Source organism: Podarcis tiliguerta (assembly GCF_965153285.1).
Source record: "Podarcis tiliguerta genome assembly, chromosome: 10".
NCBI lineage: Eukaryota > Metazoa > Chordata > Lepidosauria > Squamata > Lacertidae > Podarcis > Podarcis tiliguerta.
In genome coordinates, this window is record NC_139543.1 from 17,194,715 (window position 1) to 17,206,942 (window position 12,228).

At 43.5% G+C, this 12,228-nt stretch overlaps 1 long non-coding RNA gene across 1 annotated transcript in view; it reads right to left on the reverse strand.

Moving 5' to 3' along the window:
* Nucleotides 1–269: 269 nt before the first annotated feature.
* The window catches only part of LOC310658318, a 648,769-nt gene continuing 636,810 nt past the window's right edge, over nucleotides 270–12,228 (reverse strand). The window contains exon 3 of the long non-coding RNA XR_014502225.1: nucleotides 270–340. This is a non-coding gene — a long non-coding RNA (uncharacterized lncRNA). The remainder of the gene's footprint in view (nucleotides 341–12,228) is intronic.

A 12,228-nucleotide genomic window follows, 5' to 3' on the forward strand; every position in this document is an offset into this window, starting at 1 on the left:
TAAGCCCCACTGTGGGTTAAACCACAGAGCCAGGACTTGCCGATCAGAAGGTCCACGGTTCGAGTCCTTGCGACTGGGTGAGCTCCCGTTGCTCAGTCCCTGCTCCTGCCAACCTAGCAGTTCGAAAGCACTTCAAAGTGCAAGTAGATAAATAGGTACCGCTCCAGCAGGAAGGTAAACGGCGTTTCTGTGCGCTGCTGTGGTTTGCCAGAAGCGGCTTAGTCATGCTGGCCACATTACCCAGAAGCTGTACGCCAGCTCCCTTGGCCAATAAAGCGAGATGAGCGCCACAACCCCAGAGTCGGCCACGACTGGACCTAACGGTCAGGGGTCCCTTTACCTTTACCTTTAAGCCCCACTGTACTCAAAGGGACTTACATTTGAGTAAAAATGTATAGTAAAAGCTAAGACTGTGCTTTTACTTAAAAGTAAATTCTATTGTACTCAGTGGGGCTTGCTTCTGAGCATGGATAGTATCTACACACACACACAACTCCTTCCTCTTGCTTGGCCTAAAAAGCCCAATGACAGAATCATTGTTTTTCACCTAGCTGGCCTGTTCCCATTTATTGTGAACACGTCAGCGGAGGCATTGAAAAGGGGCTTCTGAAACCAAGCATTTTTAACACTCAGTGTCATGTTGTCTTCCATCCAAAGAACAGGCACCGTTCTGCCTAAAACTGAAAGCAACACCAAAAGTAGACGATAGTGAAAAGTATCAGTAGTGGCACAGCAATGTAAAAGTCAAGGCAGTTAACCTAGGAATCATCTCAGTGCAGCGTGTCGTCTGTGTTTTTTTAGTCTCTGGCTGTTCTCACAGCTTGACTGTCTGGTGTTTTTAAGAAATGGAGTCAATGGGAAATGACACTGTCCTCAGGTAGGATATGACTCTGTGGGAGAAACATCACCAAGTTTTGTATTGAGCCTACTTTGTCCTAGGCAACGAAAGTTTGAATTATAAGTGATCTTCAGCATAGCCTGTGAATGTCACAATAGATGGTGGATTCTGACTTGTAGACAAGTTAAGTTCTCAAGACAGAGAACCTGAAGCAAAGTCTGGTTGGAAAACATGTCTCCCTCTGAAGCATACCATCAACCATGATAGCCACTAAACTAGTTGCCTGGATTAGGGCAACTTGGAGGATCAGATGCATGGTGCTATGGTGGGGTCTTGCCAAAGCCAAGGGGGTTCTTTTTCTGGGATTCGAAAGTAGCGCAAGACACACAAGTGGTTGAGAAGTTTTAAGATTTATTAGACAGTAGGCAGATTGCGAGCCAAGGTACCTGAGCCCCAAAGTTCCCAGGAGAACAATAAAGACCAGATGCAAAGTATTTTGGTTTGTGGGTTGAAATAAAAAGGTAAAGGGAAAGGACCCTGACAGTTAAGTCCAGACGCGACCGACTCTGGGGTTGCGGCGCTCATCTCGCTTTACTGGCCAAGGGAGCTGACATTTGTTTGCAGACAGTTTCTCCGGGTCATGTGGCCAGCAAAGACTAAGCCGCTGCTGGAGAAACCAGAGCAGTGCACAAAAACGCTGTTTACCTTCCCACCAGAGCGGTACCTATTTATCTACTTGCACTTTGATGTGCTTTCGAACTGCTAGGTTGGCAGGAGCTGGGACCAAGCAATGGGAGCTCACCCCATCACAGGGATTCGAACCGTCAACCTTCTGACTGGCAAGCCAAGGCTCAGTGGTTTACACCACAGCACCACCAGCGTATGAAATAGGCCACAACATTTATTGGTTACAAATGTGAGCAGTTTGGCTTAGGCATTGGGGTGAAGCCAGGCTGTATTTTGACTCCTGCACATCTGCAGGGTGTCCACCTGAGCGTAAACCACCGATAGGGAGCACCTTATGACTTACATCAAATAGGGGCACCCCAATGGGTCCCTGTAGGGGCTGTGACATGGCCCTAGCCCCTGTCTAAGCATCGGACAACATTCACACCCTGGATCCCTTTAACAGGATACCTTTACTGAGGAGGGGCAGGTAAGGCTACAACCTCCCCCCGCAATCTAACAATCGCTTACCCAGTACCTAACTGCCACTCGAGTCCAAGCAGCTCACCACCAACACCCTCACACCTGCAACCAATCCCTAATACATGCTGGAATGTCATTAAGCCAAATATCGCTGCCGCCACTGCAAGTAAAGATGCAGCAGTCCAGCTGGTCCTCGAAGGCTTTGCTGGGAGAACAACAGACACAAAAAATCTATGTTTAAAAATGAACAAAATTTTGAGAAGTGTTATATAATGAATTGAAAAAAATGTTTAAAATGACTTTTGTAAAAACAACAACAAACAAACAAACAAACCAGAAGCATTTCTATTAGGGATTGTAGGATAAGACCTGCCAAGAAAAACAAATAATTCATTTTGTATGCTACAACAGTGGCAAGAGTCTTGTTAGCACAAGGGTGGAAGAATGAGGAAATCCCAACAAAAGTACAATGGCAAGAAAAATTGATGAGCTATGTGGAATTGGCTAAACTGACATACAAACTGCGTGATAAGGACAATTGTGATTTCAAGGAAGGAGGGGAACTATTTACAAATTACGGTATCTAAAAAGACAACAAAATGATTTGGACCCCTTGGCCACAAATTTATTAGTTCAACACATGATAGATAAGGCAAGGATATGTACAATTTTATAACATGCAGAGAACAATATGTGCAAAGAGACCAGAGAGGGGGGCTGAGGGAAGTCCTGGGTGGGGGGGAGAGGGAGGGATTGGGGTCAGGGAAGGGGAAAAAAATAATGTAATTGATTATTTGGATTGATTTGCTATGTTGAAATTGTCTAATAAAAATATTTTTTTAACAAAGGAACAAAAGCAAAACACAGCAAACAAATATCCAAACAATGAAACAATCCTTTTGGATCTGGGGAAGGGTCGAGTGAGAGGGTGATGGCTGGCTGCACTCTGGGTTAAATCTCCTGCAGCCAAACCCACTCCTGAAGCTGATTGGCTGGGGGCCGTCCTACAGGGCACAGGTCCCCCAGCAACGATGACATGGCTGGCATGACATAGGAGGAAGGTGGAACCCTCCATCCCTATTTTGTTGTTTAGTCGTTTAGTCATGTCCGACTCTTTGTGACCCCATGGACCAGAGCACGCCAGGCACTCTTGACTTCCACTGCCTCCCGCAGTTTGGTCAAACTCAGGCTGGTAGCTTCGAGAACACTGTCCGTCCCTAATCTGGGCCCTATTGTGACCCGGCTGCCCAGCTGCAACACCGCCCACCAAGAAAAGGTGAGTGGACGTATACATAAGAATATACCATACCAAGCAAGCAACATCTCCATACAGATGCCAGGAGCCCCAAAAATACAGCAGCAGAGTGGAGCCCTCTGTAGCCACAAAGTGACACGGCACCCCAGGCCTGCAGGTCCGTGCTGAAGCTCCCCTTGTGTCTGAACCCTGAGGTTGATAAGCTTAATTGCCTATCTCATGATGACTTGGTGCAATTTTACTATATTGCCTACACCTGGGGTAGACTGCATGATTAGGGCTACAGCTGCCAACAATAAGCCTTCATCGCTATTAATCATGGGATCCTCCTCATGTACAGTAGCTGTTATCTCTCACAAGTATTTAGGCTATGATCCCAAGATGGTACAGCCCGTATGCTATCTCTTGTAGATACAAAGGTTGGCAAATGAACAAGACACATGATTAGCAAATTGAAACTGTTTAGCAACAGCTGCTGCCCAAAAGAGCAGTGAAGGCCTTATATGTTGGTGGCATGGAGGACGAATTGTGACAGGCAACTACAGCTCCTCGATAGACAATATGTCTTCAGGTGTGTTTCCCATATAGGTGGCACCGGTCCTTCCTGCAGGATCAAATCCAGATGATAATGCTGGGTGATCTCTGTTTTCCTCCTTGGTCCTTGACCTTGTTGTTGTTGTTTAGTCATTTAGTTGTGTCCAACTCTTCATGATGCCATGGACTAGAGCATGCCTGGCACTCCTGTCTTCCACTGCCTCCCACAGCTTGGTCAAACTCATGTTAGTAGCTTCAAGAACACTGTCCAACCATCTCGTCCTCTGCCGTCCCCTTCTCCTTGTGCCCTCAATCTTTCCCAACATCAGGGTCTTTCCCAGGGAGTCTTCTCTTCTCATGAGGTGGGCAAAGTATTGGAGCCTTAGCTTCAGGATCTGTTCTTCCAGTGAGCACTCAGGGCTGATTTCCTTAAGAATGGATGGTTTGATCTTCTTGCAGTCCATGGGACTCTCAAGAGTCTCCTCCAGCACCATAATTCAAAAGCATCAATTCTTCGGCAATCAGCTTTCTTTATGGTCCAGCTCTCACTTCCATACATCACTACTTTTTTTTGTCCATGGAGTTTTCTTGGCAGGGATACTGGAGTGGCTTGCCGGTCCCTGTTCCTGGTGGATCACGTTTACTCCAAACTCTCCACTATGACCTGTCCATCTTGGGTAGCCCTGCAGGGCATACCTCATAGCTTTTCTGAGTTATTCAAGCTCCTTCACCATGACAAAGCAGTGATCCATGAAGGAGGGTCATTGACCTATTGCATGCCATAAGATTTGTCCCCCATGCTGTTTAACATCCTCATGGAACTGCTGGGAGAAGTCATCCAGAGGATGTCACCAATATGTCCATGACACTCAGCTCTGGTTGTCCCTGGGATGCTGTTGAGATTTTGAACTGGGATATTCTGGGCTCGAGGAGGTTAAGCAAGCTGGAACTTAATTCAAATAAGACAGAGGTGTTGTGAGCACTGAAAGTGACAGCTTCAGATAGTGGCATTTAGTGAATCCTTAATGGCTCAGATCCATACCTTGAGCATCTAATTTCTCCATCAAATAGGAAAGTCCAAGTTGCCATGATGGTAGTGATACCAACTGAAACTGGAGAAGGATTTTATTGCTGTATTAACCAATTTGGTGTTTTTCATTGATTATACTTTGTGAGACAATTGTCCCAAAAAGTGGTTTAAAAAGTCTCTTACCTCAAAGAAACAATTACAGATACCATCTGTTGGTTTCTATTTCTCTCACTGAGCAGCAAATGCATGTCACAAGACAATGTTTAGATTCCACAGTTCAAGTTACTGTTGGATTCCCACAGGAAAGGGAGACTGGATGTGACGTACACTGGTTTCCTGTTTCTTTGTTCTGTCGTTTCTCTCAACATCATCATCATCATCATCATCATCATCATCATTATCCACCTATTATCCAGCCACTCTGTGCGGCTTCCAGCATATACAAAAACATAATAAAACATTACATTACAGTCCTTGGAGCTGGACCTCAGTATCCTTGCTTTTAAACTTAATTCTTTCTCTGGCTTACACTAAACTGCAAGGTGTATGGCATCAAAGTAAAGCACTGTCAGGCGATTGCAAGCAAGGAATGTACAAAGACAAGGAAAAGTTTCTTACCATCCACTTTTTATTCCATATTTACAGAGAGAGACTTTGGAACACAGCCTCTTGGATAATGGCATTGTCTCAAGTGAATCTCCTCTCCCTATTCCTCATTCATCATCATCATCGCCTCCTCTACTGGTGCTGCTAAGTGCCCTCTGTCTTTGAGCTCTTTGCTCTCCTACTTTTAAGGCTCACCAGATTCTGGGAGATGGTGGGTCTGGAATACTTTCTAGTGACAATATATCAGCCAGCTGCTGCTCCAGCCCTGCCTCCTCTTCCTGTCCCATTGTTTCCCAACTTTCCCCCTCATCTTCTTCTGAGCTGTGTCCTCCCTCAAATCCCATTCGGAATTCTGAACTGTCTTCCTCTTCTCTGGAAGGGTCAGGCTAGGGAGGGGGTCTTCACCATTCCTCCTCTGCCCAGACCCTGACAAGCACATTGCTCTCTGCAGCATCAATGCACTTCATTTCATTATAATGCACTGGCCACTTTTCTAGATTGCTTGAAGTACGATTGTGTGCCATGCAAGCAAAGAAGAATTACTATTATCCATATGTAGGAGGGAAGCTGACCATTTCTACAGTATAAGCACTGACAGTGTTTTGTTTTAGAAGGAGGGGAGACAAGGGGTGAGTATTCTGTGGCATTCACTTCCTACACAGTGTACTGTATTGGTTTCATAACAGTAATTATACACTGTTAGATCATTAATACATTATTCCTAATTCAACCTGTCTGGCAGGCACACAAGGTATGTGCCATAATTTTTAATTAAGAAGCATAAAATCACTAATTGCTTTCAGCTGAGGTGTTTGAGCAGAATGAGGACCAAGGCCAGATCTTTTGCTTTGTCGGTTATATATCCCCACAATGGAAAGGGAGCGTGTGTACAAACTGTAGGCAGATGCTGGCTATAATTCCTTTACACACAGGAGGACAACAGTTGGCCATGGTAGCTGACGACACTTTTGACACTAAGCCAAGTACCACTTGTCATTAAGGGGTTTCCAGGTAACTGGGGAAAAGCGTCTTTGTGCAAGTTAGAAACTCCATTTTGGAATGTGCTGATGCACAAATTAGAAATTTTCTACGTTGGTTTTGAGCAAACTGCAGTTTTCCCACTTTGCTGGCCATTTCTAGAATGTCCTCAAAACTGGCATTTCTCTTCTGTGTTTGCTCTCATTTTTGGATACCTTCATATGTGCCTGAGCATCTATGGGCCCGTGGTATATTTCTATTTTTTGTACACACACATGGATGCTGGTTGAAGGATAATGTTATAATTATTTTGGAATCTGCATACGTCTGATATGAAGTTTGATATACCATCCCAGTCTTTCCACTGGGAAAACCACTGGGAGTTAACCAATGTAAAGGACTAAGAGTGGTGCAGAACACTGCAACTGGAATCTCACTGGCAACCTGAGCTGAGTTGGCTCAGGAGCTGGTGTGTCCCCTTAAGACCCCAATTTCTTGAGGGTGGAGGGTGCCCCTTATGATTAGATCCTGCCCAATGTCATTTCTTCCCCATTTGTTAAAATAAAATAATAATAATAATTACCGGTCAAACACATAATAATAACCTGCTATCCAAGGTGAAAACCAAGAGCCAGTTGTGATTGGGAGTAAAATCTCTTTCTCACCTTGTAAGCTAGCAGTCACATAATGCCTCAATGGAAAACTATAAAACCAAGAAAGGGAAGGCTAGGAAATCAAGCCACGATTCCTATGCCCCTGTTCTGAAATCTTGCAGGGCTGTGTGAGATTGTGAGGCCCTTCAAGATCCTGAGGCAGACTAGCTCCTTCCTTGTCCATAATGACAGCTGCCCCACAAGTTGGGCCTATTATGGAGAGACACAATGAGTTTGTATGATTCTGTATCGGAGACAATTTTGTCCTTCATTAAGGCATGCAACAACTTCTAGTCTTGGGGAGAGGGCCTGGGATTTAATTCAGTATCCCCCGTCTTCAATTTATATCCTGCCTTTCTTTCTTAATGGAAACTCAGGGCAGCTGAGGACATGATGTTAACACTCCACTTTAAAACTCTCAAAACAACAAGACAATAGCAAGACAAATATTGATAATCTTAAAAGTACTCCAGCTCCAATTAGTTCAAGCAAGATGAAACAAAGATGCAGCAGCTTCTGGAAGAATACAGGAAGTTTCTGGCATAGGAATAAGCAACCACACTCTCTCCATCTGTGATGCTCAACAATGGAGATTCAGAGCATACTGGCCCAATTCATTTTGCTGCCTAAAATAGAGACAAAATGATGTCCTCATTCCAATTAGAGACAGATCATGATAAAGTCTTGTGACACCATTCAGATACAAATTCCTACCTACATGTATGCCCTTTTCCATGTCACAATGGTGCCCTCATGCATATTGCTCCACTCTGCTGCATGAATGGGCCAGAATGGGGAAAATCTCACTGAATATTCTTATTTCACTTTAATTCTCAGAGGGATGGTACTTAGATTGGGGACCCCTGGGGAATTTTAGTATCATGAGACTACCTGAGATAGGGTTCCCCAATGTGGTGGCCTCCATATTTTTTGAATTGCAACTCCCATGAACCCCAGTTTGCAACTGCAGAGCACTGTGTTGGTAATTCCATACTTAAGGCTGATGAAATGAAGAGATCAAATGGTAGAGGATCATTTTCTTGGGATTGCTCGAGCTCAATATTTGTTTCTGCTCTGGATTTTCTCCAGAAAGACAGAGCAATCAATAGACTAGCTTTCAGGGATGTTTGTAGCAACATAGCCCACCAAAAAGATTTGTGTTTGGGTGAGCCTCTTCCAACTCATCAAATCATACCCATTTTGTTTTGCTTTCAAGCAGACGTAAGCTCAGATATTGGGGCCAAAGTATTCTCAAAACCATATGCTTCAGCAAGTTATTGGCAGATTCTAAAGGGCCTAGTTCATTGACTATTTTCATTGCATCTTTTGATGGAGAAGAAGTCCTTGGCATATCTTTTTCAACTGAGATAATAATAAAAAATAATTTCTCAGGCTGTGACAGGCTTATGTTGTGTTCTCTCTCATGAAAATAATAAGCTGACATACTCCAAAGAAAAATAGCATCTGTGTCCACTACATTTATAGCAATCTGAAGCTGTAGTTTTGTGTGCCCTTTCATTATAGTAAATGCCATTGAACTCAATAGGGTTTACTTACAGGTAAACACGCATAAGATTTAACTGCATGACTCAATTTACATTGAGACAGATGCTAATGAATATTTTAACTTAGTTAAAGCAACTAGAGCTCTGTTTTCTGGGTAACTTCAGCAAATTTGAAAGAAACAACAGGTAGATGAGACTCACCAGAAGCTAACCAAATTCTGCAAAGAGTACTAGGGACCTGGGGTCTGATTAACGGCTTGTTGTCATGATTAGCATTCCTTTCCCATGGTAAAAACATGATTCTGTATGGAAGTTGCATTTTGATTCCTAAAGTAGTTTGGAAATTTACATCCCCCCTAGTACATATACATGCATGCAGTTAATCACACCTTCCTGTTTTTAAGGGACTGTAGACCAAATTCTAGATAAGAAAAATAATACTATATATTTAACGTAAAAGAAGGTTTTTCACATTAAGTGACTGAAATCAAAGTAGCTGCTAGAATGAAAAGGAATTCTTCCATCTTACGAATCTTCTGAGAGAACTATATATAACTTGACCAGACATGTTAAGGAGCATTTTTCAACTTACCTGGCTCTTTGTGTTTAACAGCATATTACTGGACTTTTATCTACGCCTTGTATCCAGTTAGACTTAAGAACTGCAGTTGATCAAAGGCTTTCATTTTATGTGACTCAAATTTCAAATGCTTTGTAGTTTTTAAAATAAAGTTTCTAGAGTTATATTACGGCATGAAAAATGAAAGTTGGGTTTGAGTGTTGAAGTAGATCACTGATCTCAGCAAAGACAGCAATAAGGATAAAACATTCAGGAGAGAGTTAAGGCTAGGATTTAAATATGATCAGCTACAGGAGCAACATTAATTCGAAATTACATAAAAGGATAATGGGAACCTTTAATGGAGCAATGTTGTTCTTCCAGCAGAAGGTGGTGCTATGTTCAGAGCTAGATAGGCAGTTCTGGAGTTGCACGTTGCCTTCTTAGCACAGTTATGAAAAATAAGAGAGCGGTGCATTCTGTGAACTCCTAGTAGTGAATAGAAAGTCACTACTGGCTAGGATGGCCCATGAATGCAAATTTGGCATCATCTACGCTTGCATCTCTGTAGTGTAAGCTTCATTTGATTAGTGTTGGATATTAGATCACTGACTGTGTTCACATTGCTTTAGTACCAGAAATGCCAGTCTAGAGTCCACTGACACTTAGGAGCTGCTAGATCCCATGTGATGAAAATCTGATCTCTTTCAGTGAACTGTCTCCAGCTCATGGACTGACTCTTCCACACAAACCAACCAGCGGATCCTCCAGGGCAGGAGGAAGAGAAAAAAAATAAATAAAGAGAGAGTGCTTATTGTTCCATTTGAAACTTGCTCGAGCAACAAGGTCATCCTGAGCTCAGATGTGTTCCTGTAGTCTTGGTCCTGACTTCTGTCTTGCTCCTCAATCCTTCCCTTGATATATCCTCCAGTCCTGTGTTCATATTTGGTCCAAACTACTGGCTGGTCTCCTAGTTCCTGGCTCATCCTAGACCTGGGTGGTGAGCCTTGAGATGCTTCACAGATCATTCCTATCCACAGACTTCACCATCCTGGAATGCCTTTGCACGGCCGGAAAGTATCCTTGAGTTGTGATGATGCCCTTTGCTTGCCTAGAAGGAGGGTGGAGAGATGTGTGGTGTCTGTAGAAACTCTGGCTTTTGCATGACTGCCACTGGTATTTGGGTCTCAGAAAATTGTTCACAAGGCTCCCCACGCCTGCACTAGGGAAGTTTTTAATGTTTGATGTTTTGTTATGTTTTTATATGTGCTGGAAGTCGTCCAGATGGGTGGGATATAAATAGCAAAGTAGTTGTTGTTGTTGTTGTTGTTGTTAATAAAATGTTGGGGCTACTATGTTTTACATCCCATTTGAAAAATTGGCATCTCTGTTGGTTAACCAGCCGTTCTGACTCTCATAGAAATGTAGACATTGTAATTCAAATTGCAGTAAAATTTTCATTATCTAGATTCCACCCATCACTCTGAGGTGAGTGCATGGTGATGGGTCACATGAATGATCCATTTTGTTGCAGATACGTAATGAGATGTGAGTTGAACAACGTTGGAGGGGAGCCACAATCTTGCCGTGTCAAATGTTTGTTTAATATTGAATGTTTGTTTGATATTTAATGAGCCAGCGCTTGTATCTGCACAGAGGCATTTATGGAGATCTTGCTGAGGTTTTATTCTTAAGGAATACCAAATCAGGACAGTGTTTTCCCTGTACAGTTCAGTCACTATTTTGCTAGTGTCGGAATGAAAATAAACCTATTTGGGGGGGCAAAGACTGCTTACTGCATGAGTCTATTATGCCACTACCCTGAGGAAATGTCTGTCCTCTCTTGCTTTCTGCACTATTCTGGAACTCATGCCAAGTGGGAATACATACTGTTAATTATTTAGATTCCTAGCCTGCTCCAACCTGACAGTCCAGGTGTACAAGCTACAAAAATATACAGTAAAAGCACACAAAAGTATAGAAAAAAAATCAAATGGCAACCTTAAACAAAAGTCAGGACTTGGGCTTCAAAGTTCTCAAGTGAAGGGAGTTTCATATATGTTTGAGCAGCCAGAAAGAATACATTTTCAGAGTAAATTCTTCTACAATTTCCCAAAAAAGGTAAAGGTAAAAGACCCCTGACAGTTAAGTCCCGTTGCAGACGACTCTGGGGTTGCGGTGCTCATCTTGCTTTACAGGCCAAGGGAGCCAGTATTTGTCTGCAGACAGTTTTTCCGGGTCATGTGGCCAGCATGACTAAGCTGCTTCTGGCGTAATGGAACACCAAAGCCAGAGCAGAGCACGGAAACGTCATTTACCTCTCTGCCGGAGTGGTACCTATTTATCTACTTGCACTGGTGTGCTTTTGAACTGCTAGGTTGGCAGGAGTTGGGACCGAGCAACGGGAGCTCACCTTGTTGCGGGGATTCGAACCGCCAACCTTCTGATCGGCAGGCCCAAGAGGCTCAGTGGTTTAGAGCACAGTGCCGCCCACATCCCTTTGGGCCTACTATTATGTAAAGTGGGGCTGATTTGGAGTGTTTTGAAAGGGCAGGAAGCGATAACTTTCTCATTTACGATTATTGCATTTTTACTTCCCAGGGAGATGGACTTATGGGTTTTCTCGGGAATCAAAATAACATGGCCACCTTTGGATACTATATACTGTACTTTGTTTTGTAGGAAGGAGGGAAGGATTTTCTCTTCCCCTTCAGGCAACACAATGCCTTGGGCCAGCCCTAAACTGAGGAATTGCACAAGACTGCAATACTATGGCCACTGGGAGCTCTGACATTGGAAGGGCCAACAAGGGTGTCTGAGGGTGAGCCAGGGGTAGACATGAAAATGGCGTTGATCTAAAGCACCCACAGTTTTCCCAGCCCCCTGACATATCCCTAAACCCAGGAGAAATTTACAACAGCTCCGGAACTGGTGGAAATCAACCCCTTTTGTGGAAAAAAAAGCATTGCTGGATCATACCATCTAGCCCAGCACTCTGTTCTCACAGAGGCCAAAGAGATGGAAATTGGGGGGGGGGGGACTCCACTGTCTTAATTTCCATCTGACCATCAAGCCCCCAACCCCCATTTTTTGATTGCACAGTTCAGTTCTTTGGAGCATT